This window comes from Antechinus flavipes, chromosome 6 (genome assembly GCF_016432865.1).
Source record: "Antechinus flavipes isolate AdamAnt ecotype Samford, QLD, Australia chromosome 6, AdamAnt_v2, whole genome shotgun sequence".
NCBI classification, from domain to species: Eukaryota; Metazoa; Chordata; class Mammalia; order Dasyuromorphia; family Dasyuridae; genus Antechinus; species Antechinus flavipes.
In genome coordinates this window covers 162,365,651-162,377,426 of record NC_067403.1, presented here as the reverse complement: position 1 = coordinate 162,377,426, position 11,776 = coordinate 162,365,651, and the positions used below count along the sequence as shown (strand labels likewise).

The 11,776-nt window shown below is 36.9% G+C and overlaps 1 long non-coding RNA gene across 1 annotated transcript; it reads left to right on the top strand.

Annotated features, from left to right (window-relative positions):
- Window positions 1-3,297: 3,297 nt before the first annotated feature.
- Window positions 3,298-10,721, top strand: LOC127540446 (uncharacterized). Its single transcript, XR_007948148.1, has 2 exons — window positions 3,298-3,448; window positions 10,431-10,721. It is a non-coding gene; the product is annotated as an uncharacterized LOC127540446 (long non-coding RNA).
- The last annotated feature ends 1,055 nt before the right edge of the window (window positions 10,722-11,776 follow it).

The window sequence follows — 11,776 nt, the reverse complement described above, 5'->3', positions numbered from 1 at the left end:
GAACTTGAGTGTGACTTGGACAAATGGTTCCAGGGAGGAATGCTCCTTAATAAATATCTGTATACACACAGATATATGTTGAATATTTAGATACAGATATAGAAATAAAAATATGAAAAGCACATAAAAATATAGGGCAATTGTTTCTTCCTTCTCTATGTGAGATTTCAATGTTCTTATGATCCCTGAATGGCCAAGATTTCTCCCCAGATTCAAAAGTCCATTCAGGCCATTCTACTGAAGCTGAATCTCACTCTGACAAAAGGTACCTCTCTCCGGTCTGTTTCCTTCAGGGTTTTGCTTAGGAACTAAAGTCGAATTGATACTATTCTTTTATAAGTGATATAGCTTTGTTTTCATGGTAGTTTGCCTAAAAAAATACATTAATCCTGATGAGTGACACTTTATATTTCTTGGAAATTTTAACTTCATAACTTATTTGTTTTAATTTTTTTCTTCATTTGAATTTAGAGACTGTATGAATTTTTCATAGTTTTATGTATTTAGACCCTCTCTATACCATGAACCACTACCTCTTTCTGATATTTAACATTCTCTTGCCTTTCCTTAAGGTTTTTCCCCACACAGGATTTTGTGGTTATGGATCACTTTAGTCCCTGGAGAGAAGGATCAAGACTCTACCTGGCCCAAGGCTTCTCAATACTGCACATATTAGGTCCCAGGAAGAAATTGCAAAGCATCTTGATAAGTTAGTGTGCTTTGGGCAGTTGGATATTTTTGTGTCCTGAAATGTTGCTAATAGACAACCAAACGTTTTACTTTTGTGTGGATTAGGATCTGTTGGGAAATAGACCCCTATTTGTAATTGAAGAAGAAAAGGAACTAAACATTTTTATTTTTAAAGATTAGATCTGTGATTTTTTGGTATGAGAGTGGGTATTGATCAACTAAAATATTCAGTCATAGATAATTTCCCAGAGCAATAAGAAATTTAGTGATGAGTCAAAAGTCATACATCAAGAGTGTGAGTCTGGGTAGTCTCGTCTTGGGTGACCTAGAGATAGCTCTTAACTGATTGACAAAAACTGATAGTTAAACTTTTAGTGTGAAGTCAACAACAACTAAAACTCAGAGCTTGAATTGTTTTGTTAATCGTCTAGACTTTAGAAAGTGGTAGAAAAATGTTAACAATGTACTTTAAATTTAAAAGTGGATTAATAACCACCTCTGGAGAGGAGGTTGTTAAATATTTACTAGTATACTCCTGGCCTGTATTTAAATCTTTACCCATTAAGTCATGCTGCTTCTAGAGTTAAAATTACCAGGATTTGAAATGAGAATGGGTTGTCTGTAGCTTCCTATGTATGAAAAATAAGACAGATATGAATTTATAGGAGAGATGAAGTAGTAAGAAATTATGAGATGTGAAATATATTTACCTTGAGAAAAAAAAGGGTGAGGTTTGATGAACAGATTGAATTCTATTCTATTTCATTCCGGTTTTGTTTTATCAAGTCCTCTTCTGGTCATTCTGTGTGTTCTAAGATGTGATGCCTGATCAGAATAGTTCCTGATCTCGTGTCTTCATACTTATCTTAATATAATGGGGATTCTGAAAAAAACAAAAAACAAAAAACAAACAACTTCTTTGTCAGGGGACTCTGATTCCTGTTTTTTTTTTTTTTTTAATATAGGAAGAATAAGGGGGGAAAGGGCAACTGATTGTGAGTCTAAACATGTTAGAAAAGAGAAACTATTTATTTAGGAGAACATGTCCTCCATATTATGTTCAATCTCCATTTAAATATTTTCCCCTGAAGTAAGAGTCCCCAGAAATAACAGGTTTGTAACGAAAAGTGCTGTCAGAACCTTAACTGGAGCATGATGACATACCCCACTGGAGGACCATGGAGGCTATTCATGAATCCACCCTAATGTTGAAGATTATCCCTCATTACCATCATGAGAAAGGGATGATTAAACTAATAGTTACTGGGAGACATTTCTGGTGACAGGAGGCAATGATGAAAATAAACTGACTTCAATATACATTTAGAACTGGGACTAATGGGATGTGGCAGGAAGCCAATAAATGAACACGGCCCTCGGCTCTGATCAGTGAATTACTTTCCTTGCTCGAGCCTGCTCTTTCTAAGCAGCACATGAGGCTCAATGAAAAATCAATAGCCCCCTGTAGTTCAAAACCATAATCAATTGTTTGACCTGAGCAGTCCCTTTTTTCATGATGAGAAAATAGCCTAGCTGAAGACACAGTTCAGATGTAAAAAGCAGTTCTTCATGAAGCTCACAGAAGGGACCTGACACTGGGCTGCAGCAAAATTTATAGCTACCGTGGCCAGGACTGTTTTCCCCTTTTGGTATCTCAAGAAATGATTCTGGAGAAGATGACTGTAAAATGTCACTTTAGTTCTTCAACCCAAACTTTAAGTGTATATGTTTGTATATGCATACACATATGTATAACCACACATAAATATGTGTGTATATAAGTGTGTAAAATATCTTTGTATGGACATATGTATGTATGTATATATATATATATGTGTGTGTGTGTGTATGTATGTGTATATATAGGTGTATATGCACAGATATAGATAGATCAAAATACCTTGCTACTGTACTCAATAGTGGTTTGGCCAATTCAGTTTAGATTTTCATAATCTTTTACTTCCTCCTATTTAGTGACTTTTTCCCATTATATAGTACTTAAAGGTTTGCAAAATGCTAAAGAAATATTATCTTATTTCATCACCATGACAATCCTGGGGAGTAAGGTAGTATTATTATCCCCATTTCATAGTTGGGGAAACTAAGGGAAACAGAGATAAAGTAAATTACCCAGGGTGACATAGCTCATGTAAGTGTCTGAGATCAGAGCTTAATTTAGGTCTTCCTGACTCCACCTGCAGTGCTCTATCTAGAGGCAATTATCTTGTCACAGCTAGAGAACTGATCTCGGGGTCAGAAACACCTGGGTTCAAGTCCCCTAATTGTATGTACGTGTGTGTGTGTGTTTGTATATACACATATATACACATCTCTCTTTATAAAGATATACATATCTACTTACATATAGAGAGATAGATCTGTCTCTATTTTTCTATTTCTATTTAGCTATCTATCTGAATTGTATGACTTTACACAAGTCACTTAATTTCTCAATAGCCTGGATAGCTCTTGAGTCAAGTTAATGAATGTCCACTAAGTGCCCTCCATGGTCCAGGCATTGTACCAAGTGCTGAGCTTATAAAGACAGGCAAAAAAAGTCCCACTCTTGAGGAGTTCACAGTATAATGGGGGAGACAGCATGCACATAATATAAAAACACACGATATATCTAATATGCAGGATAAATTGGGGATCGAATCAAAGGGAAGGCACTAAGATTAAGCAGGAATGGAAAGGCTTCTTGGAGAAAAAAAAAGGATTCTAACTAAGGCTTGGAGGAATTCAAGGATGCCAGAAGGTAAGGGACAAGGGGTGAGCATCATATCATGGGGATAGCTAGTGAAAATTCTGAGACTGGGAGATATGTTGTTGGGTTTGAGGAATAGTAAGGTCATTGTAACTGAATCAAAGTATGTAGGTGAGTGAGTGACATAAAGGGTGAGAAGATTGTAAAAGTAGTAAGGGACCAAGTTAAGGTATTTCACTGAAATTATAAATAAATTAGAAGAACATAGGATAGTTTGTCTCTCAGACCTGTGGAGGAAGGAATTTGTGACCAAAGAAGAACTAAAGATCATTATTGACCACAAAATAGAAAATTTAGATTTTATCAAACTAAAAAACTTTTGTACAAACAAAACTAATGCAGACAGAATTAGAAGGGAAATAATTTACTAGGAAAACATTTTTACAATCAAAAGTTCTGATAAAGGCCTCATTTCCAAAATATATAGAGAATTGACTCTAATTTTTAAGAAATCAAGCCATTCTCCTATTGATAAATGGTCAAAGGATATGAACAGACAATTTTCAGATGAAGAAATTGAAACGATTTCTAGCCATATGAAAAGAAGCTCCAAGTCATTATTAATCAGAGAAATGTAAATTAAGACAACTCTACACACCTCTCAGATTGGCTTGGATAACAGGAAAAGATAATGCTGAATGTGAGAAAACTGGGACACTGATATAGTGTTGGTGGAATTGTGAATACATCCAGCTATTCTGGAGAGCAGTTTGGAACTGTGCTCAAAAAGTTATCAAACTGTGCATACCCTTTGACCAGCCAGTGTTACTGGCTTATATCCCAAAGAAATCTTAAAGGAGGGAAAGGGACCTGTAAGTGCACGAATGTTTGTGGCAGGTCTCTTTGTAGTGGCCAGAAACTGGAAACTGGATGGATGCCCATCAATTGGAGAATGGCTGAATAAATTGTGATATATGAATGTTATAGAATATTATTGTTCTGTAAGAAATGACCAGCAGGAAGATTTCAGAAAGGCCTGAAGAGATTTACATGAACTGACTGAGTGAAATGAGCAGGACCAGGAGATCATTATATATTTCAACAACAATACTATATGATGATCAAATCTGATGGACGTGGCTGTCTTCAACAATGAGATAAACCAAATCAGTTCCAATAGAACAGTAATGAATAGAACCAGCTACACTCAGCGAAAGAACACTGGGAAATGAGTGTGAACCACTACATAGCATATATGTATACATATATTGTATTTAACATATACTTTTATATATTTAACATGGATTGGTCTACCTGTCATCTGGGAGAGGGGATGAGGGGAAGGAGGTAAAAAGTTGAAACAGAAGGTTTCGTAAGGATCAATGCTGAAAAATTACCTATGCATATATCTTGTAAATAAAAAGCTATAATAATAATAATAAAAAGAAGGTCTTTCACAATCGCAGAGGATTTTTTTATTTGATCCTAGGGTAATAAAGCAGAGAAGGTGTTTATCTCCATTTTTATTTTATCTACCATCTGTGTGTTTATCGTCTATCTATCTATCTTGCAAGGCAATTAAATGACTAGCCTAAAGTCACACAGCTAGTAAGTGTTAACCTTCTGAGGCAGGATTTAAGGGCTAGTGCTCTATTCACTGTTCCATCTAGCTGCCTCTTATCTCCAGTTTTGGAAGGAATTTCCTTTTTGAGATGTGTTTATAATAATGAAATCAACTGTTGAATCCAAATTACATGAATGTACCCACATCAATCCACATACACATATGGACATATATCCCATATCTGCTGAGATCCTGCATCACATAATTTGGAGTCCCTAATCATTCCTAGATTTGTATTTCTCATAGTTTCCCCATGTCCTCATTGGAGAATCTCAAGCTTGACATTATTTTCAACCATTTTCCTTGAGGGTTTGGGAATGAGGGAATAGGGAATAATGTCTGTGTGTTGATAGGCTGGTGAAAATCACAGTTACTCTTTTGAAAGTTCAAAACTGTGCTTTTTTCACCATGCCCTGCTACTACACTCAATAGTGGTTTGGCCAACTCAGCTTACATTTTCATATTCTTTTTTCTTCCTCCTATTTAGTAACTTTATCCATTGCTCATATCCATTTTGCTTCTGTGCTTGCTGTTTCTGCTGTTTTATCTGCTTGTTGAATATCTGATTCCCTGGCATAGGGGCAAACTCTGTCCTTTGGCATGAAACTGAATTCACATGGCATGATTGAATGTTATGCTTGCTTCCAGGGTGCCTAAACTCTTGATATTACAGATAAAGCATCTTTTTTCCTCTCCTACTTCAAGGGGGTGTAGTGATATTAGAAATGTTTGTGATTTTGAGGAAGATAGATGGCATTCTTAGAAGGGACATCTTGAAAGCTGGTATAATCTGTTCCCCGATTTCCACTCTCCTGCTTGTAGTAAATGGCTCTGGAATTCTTTTGTCTTTTAAAAAATCCCAATTCCCCTCCCCTCAACAAAAACAAAAAACAAATTCCTCCTGTCCATATTCTCATCATTTTTCAGATTTCCTCCATTTTCTTTAAGAGGAGGGGGTCAGATCCAGCATCCTCAATTTTCTTCACTTCTATTATTATCTTTTATTTTTCTTCATAATAGATTTTTAGCTGAAAGTATCTTTTTCTTTTTTTTTTCTTTACATGGCTAGACTAATGATATAAAGTACATTGGACAAAGTATTTCTTAATTTTTATTGCAAATGTGACTCTAGAAAACAAAGGTTCACTGTTTAAAACAAAACACTTTTCTGGAATAAACTCTGGAGGGCAGAATTTCAAGAATGTGTACCATTCTTAATTTATTCCACAAGTATTTATTAAATGTACACTTAAACATGTTGTTACCTACATGAAATGACAGTTTTTCAGCCTATATTCTATTGTAATGCAATATAGGAATTTCTTTCAATGCATGTTTTGTTGACCAGTACATTTAACAAAACAATACATTATTTTAACATTCAATGTAATGTCAATAAGTAAGTAACCCAGTTACATGATTACCACAGGGATCTTATGATGACCACTGGATGGCAGCAAATGGGTTTTGTCTCAAACTGACCTCTAAAGATGTGCTTGGTCCATTCTGGGCCAAATTTTTCTGATGGAATGATTTTGATTTTGTTTTCTTTTTGTTTGTGGTATTTGATAGGTTTTCCTTGGGGCATAGCCAGGAGATAACACCTCATTTCAAATGGAGTTCCCAAAGCTGTGGGTACTCCATAAATATTGTTGCTCCCAGTAGCCCTTCTCCTGGAGTGGCTTTATAAAATGGAAATACTGTCATTATACCTCCCTCCTGCCTGTGTTTGAAGAATTTATAAGGCTTAAAAACCTGTCATTTAAGTACTTTTTATTTTATTTTTTAAAATAGGAAGATAAGTCAGAATCTTTCCTAATGAGATTTGTCCTTAGATCCTTGGAATGTTTAGGCAATGCCTGAGTTTTATGGAGAGTTAAGAGAAGACAGAGATTAAAAAAAAACAAAAAACAAAAAACAAAACCAAATTATATGATATAAACAATGCAAATCAAACTTCCATTTCTTCCAGGGGAGTTCTTGAAATCCTATTTATTTTTGTTAGATTAAAATGATTATGTTGTTTTTTTCAATCTGGCTAAGAACAACCTTTTTATTTCCAAAAATTAACATTATGAATAATTTTCTTTTTATATAAAATTCATATGCAAAATACTATTATTTAGGAATTTTTTTCTTTGCTAATTGCGCCTTATTATATTTATATTGGTTTTCTCAACTTAGAGGCCTACCAACCAAACTAAAACAACAAACTAAACCACGAAGTCCTTTCAGTTTCATGTCAGTAGATTTTCTTTGCTTCCAGATATGCATTCTGCTTTGGGTTAAACAACCCAGGAGGTGATAATAGAATGTATACTCTTGAGTGACATGAAAACACACATTGTATGCCTCATTAGCATTTCTCTACAAAAGGTAACATTTCCAATGACATTTAGGAGTGGGTTATCACAGAATGAAGGAAAAAGAGGGGAAATGAAGGAGACAGACTGCATGACACTTGACATGGGTATCTGGGAGGAACAATGAAACCACCAGGAGCACTATAGTCATGGAAATGGGACAGTGGGGTTCATTGGTTATTAAAATCTGGTCCAAGTCAGGAGTGATCTCCAGTCATTAGCAACCCTCCTTCTCTCCCTCCCCCTGGCTTGTGGCCAACTGGAGATAAAATCCATATGAGATGATTGAGTTCACTCCCTCTGAGGTCACATCTCATTTTGTTACTAAGGTTCATCTCTCGGAAATCTTTTGAATCCTGAAAATGGAAAATAAACTGGGAACTGTACTTTTTCTTTAATTCTAGGTGGAGAAGGAGGCTCCAAATCAGGAATACTAAAGTCATCAGGGTGGGCTGTACCACTGGCCTCTATTGACAGCAGTTTGTGCACAGATGGAAAACCCCAGGGTCTAAGGCTGTCAATCTATCTCTTATATTGAGCACCATAAAAAAAGCAGTAATATACTTAGTGAAGGCTGTTGACCCCTCCTGAACTATAACAACAATGCAGTAAAGAGCAGAAGGAAGGAGCTTAGGGAAAAAAGAACAATAAAGGTCTCATTGATACACTAGAATCAGACAATGATTGCAATGAGTGTTATGGAGACAAAAGGAGGAAAGACAACTACTGCCTCCTTCTCTGGGGAACGGTATCACTAAGAAACGGCAAGAACAAGGACTCTTTTGATTGAGTTAGAGTCATTTGCTGGTGTGTGGTCTATATAAGTATATCTGTATCATATATATTATATATAAGTAGATAGTATTTTGTTTTGGGACTGGAACTGTAATCTCATTGATTCATGTTATTACACAAAGATGCACAGACACAAATATACATATGGATTTGGTACACACTTGTGATATTACAGGCAGCAGCCTTTATGGAAACCTCTTTTACCAATGTTTTCTACCTGAGAATCTTCAAGAGCTTCCTTAAGGCTCTGAGATTTGCAATGATTTATCTAGTCAATAGGTTATAGAATCATGACTACTAAACCCCTAAAACAGCCTTTTATCCATTAAACCAATGGTGTAAAACTCAAATAGAAACTGAGACCACTAAATTCCATAGAAGAATCCCTGCAGGTTGAATATTGAATTATAAAACCACCTATCAGCCTTATCTGTGTTTTGTTGTAGAATCATTTGTTTTCTGAAATATTTACCAAATATATTTTCATCTGATTCGGACCATACTTTCCAATACAATCCAAAGTGTTGCTGGCTGTATATTGAGCACCTTTACATTAAGCCATATTGAATCTCATAATATAGGTAGCCACATGCAAGCATTTGGGCTTTAAAATAATAAAATTTAGATCACAAGTCACATATCAGTCTCATTAGTTTACAGCACCATCTGTGTTTTTGATGCATGTACTCTATCTGTATGTGTGTGTGTGTATGTGTTTATGTGTGTGTGCATACCTATCCCATCTTTAACTCAGTTTTTTTTGTCTTTGTCTATATTTCCCCCCTCCAATCAGGAGCATATTGCATTGTAGTGTTACTGTACTAGGAGGTAAAACATTTGGCTTGCAGACCTCGGCTCTTCTACTAATTAGTTATATAATCTTGGATAAATCACTTCCCTTCTCTGAGTTTCAGTTTCCCCATCTTACCCGTGAAGGAAGGGAACAGTGAATTGCTGTTCCCTAAATTATCAAGAAAAGGTTGATTTGATGAGCAGAGTTAGGGAATCCCAGGACTAAGTAAAGGTTAGCTTGAAGTTCCCTTAAATTGTCTTGCCAAATCATTAGATACAATTAATTGAGAAACCCAATTTTCTATATCCATAACCTAGCCTCTTCCCAAGAAAACCAGATCCTCATTGTGGGAGGGAGGCAAGAGAGAAAAAAAGGGAAAGAGACAAACGTTTAGGAAAAGCATCGGGCAGTCTGCGATAACGTGTTCTGTGCGTGCCCTCAGAACTTCTGCACTTGCTTCTCTTCTTGGCATTATTCCAGGCTGCTATAAGAGCAGCCCTCCAGCTGCATAAATGCCTGTACCCAGGCCGGGAACAGCCCATGGTTACTGGCTTACTTTATTTGTTAGACAAAAGGAGATAATGAAAGTCACAATAAAACAATTCCCTCTAGAGTTGCTACTTTCTCCTTATGTTAGCTGGGCATCTGAAGCAGTTCACATTTCTGGTTCAGTTCCTTCTGTACATGAGGCTGACCGATTACACGCATGGCCATGTTCTGTGACTGCCCCAGCCTGGGCCAGCACCAGGACTCGCTCCATAAGTGAGGGATGGCCCCTCTCCTTTCACAAATAAGTCGGTCACTGCAGTGCACTAAGACATGAATACAGACACACAGAGAGTGTAGAAGCGGAAAGAGTTTGCCAAGATCACACATCCTACCTAATGTCCCTTTCCTTTCTTCTTCATGTCCACGTTTTCCTGTTCCATTTTATTCCCCTCTTTCCCTTTCCCTTTACCTTAAGTAGAGGTGACACAGATCAATACCTTTGATGGAAAGTAATAATCGGGCCTATTAAGTGACAAAGGTTTACTCTGTAACAGCTGTGCTGGCGGGAGAGGAGAGCTTGTCTGACTAATGAATCATGAAACAATCAGGCATTCGCCATTTGTGTTTAGATCTGTAAATATGGTGTGGTTCAAGTGCCAGACCATTGCCGGCGCTCCAGCTGGGGGCACAGATGGTCCACATTCAGAGCAGCACAAGTGTAAAGAAAAAGAGGGTTTTTTTTTTTCCTTCCCTTTCTCTGTCCCACACTGCACCGAACACGCTGAGCCACAACTCGTCTCTCTGAAACTTCAGAGAGGGAAAGGAAATGCCTTTTTATAAGATAAGAACCTCCAAAGAGTGATTTTTAAGTAGATCGTCAAAGAGGAGGCTTTGGAAAAGTCCTCTGCGTTGTGTCCATCTCTTTCGTGATCCATTTTCTCAGAGATATATAATGATTCTTTCTTACAGGTTCTATTTGTTTTGCTATTGTCTTCTGAAATACAGACTCAAGCGGAGTAAAGAACCTATTTGAAGAGGAGAAGTCCAAATATGAACACAGACTTTCTTTTTAAAAAAGCTACTAATGTGCTGCTTAATATTGGATTACATGCTGGCTAAGAAAAGGGGAAGATGGGGAGGGAGAATAATTTGGAAGACAACGTTTTGCAAGGGTTAATGTTGAAAACTATCTTTGCGTGTATTTTGAAAAATAAAAGCTATTATTATATAAAAAAATAAACTACTGCTGTGTATACTTGACACCTTGTTTTAAAACCTTTTTTTGGGCTTAGCTCAAGCCACTAAGTGAAAGTCAAGCACTTTCATTGAGGAAGGTCAACTCAAGCACCTTCAGAAAGGGAGAAACCGAAATTTTCACTTTTATTTTATACTTAAGTAATCACTGTGTTCCTATCAGCTTTATTTTGTGACTTAGTTGTCACTTAAGGTCACTCTTCTGGTAGGTCTAAAAAGCCATTTCCTTTTAAGGTGAGCATTTATCTTTCATATTTCCCTTTGATATATAGCTAGATTTTTTTTCTTTTCTTTCCTTCCTTCCTTTCTTCCTTCCTTCCTTCCTTCCTTCCTTCCTTCCTTCCTTCCTTCCTTCCTTCCTTCCTTCCTTCCTTCTTCCTTCCTTCCTTCCTTCCTTCCTTCCTTCCTCCCTCCCTCCTAGGGCCTTCTACAATGTGGGCCCAACTTATCTTTTTCTTTTTACCTGTTATTATTCTTTTACACCTGATTGAGTTACTTGCTAGTTCCCAAACATAAAAATATAATTTCTCTCCTCTCTGCCATTTTTTACTGTCTCTACTTGCTATTTTTTCTTTGCTTAATTAGCTTTAATGCTACTTCTCCAGGAAGCCTTTCCTTCTCTCCCCTTCCTATTCATAGTTGGGGAAAAACCTTAGGATGAACTCATTTTTGTTGAATGTTTGCTAAGAAAGGGCTCATTATCCCCACCAACATTAATAACTATCTATGACAGGGAAATAAGCTAGGTTAGCTGAAGCAGCAAGACATTTTGAGAGAGAGAGAGAGACAGGGGCTTCCATATACCAGGGAGGTCATGACACCTACTGTTCCACTTTCCCTCAGACTCTAGTAGAGATGATTTGGGTCCCTGAGCCCCCAAATCCTGGTAGGTCTCCTTAGAGCACTGGCCCTGATTCCACCTTAAGCTTCATAGTCACCGAAAGGAACAGAACCTTGAGAAGAAAATGTCCTTCTACCACCACTGTTGCTTCCACCACTACTATTGCAGGCATCATCACTACCACCCACCCATTCTCCCAATGTGTAGGAAAATCCTTAAG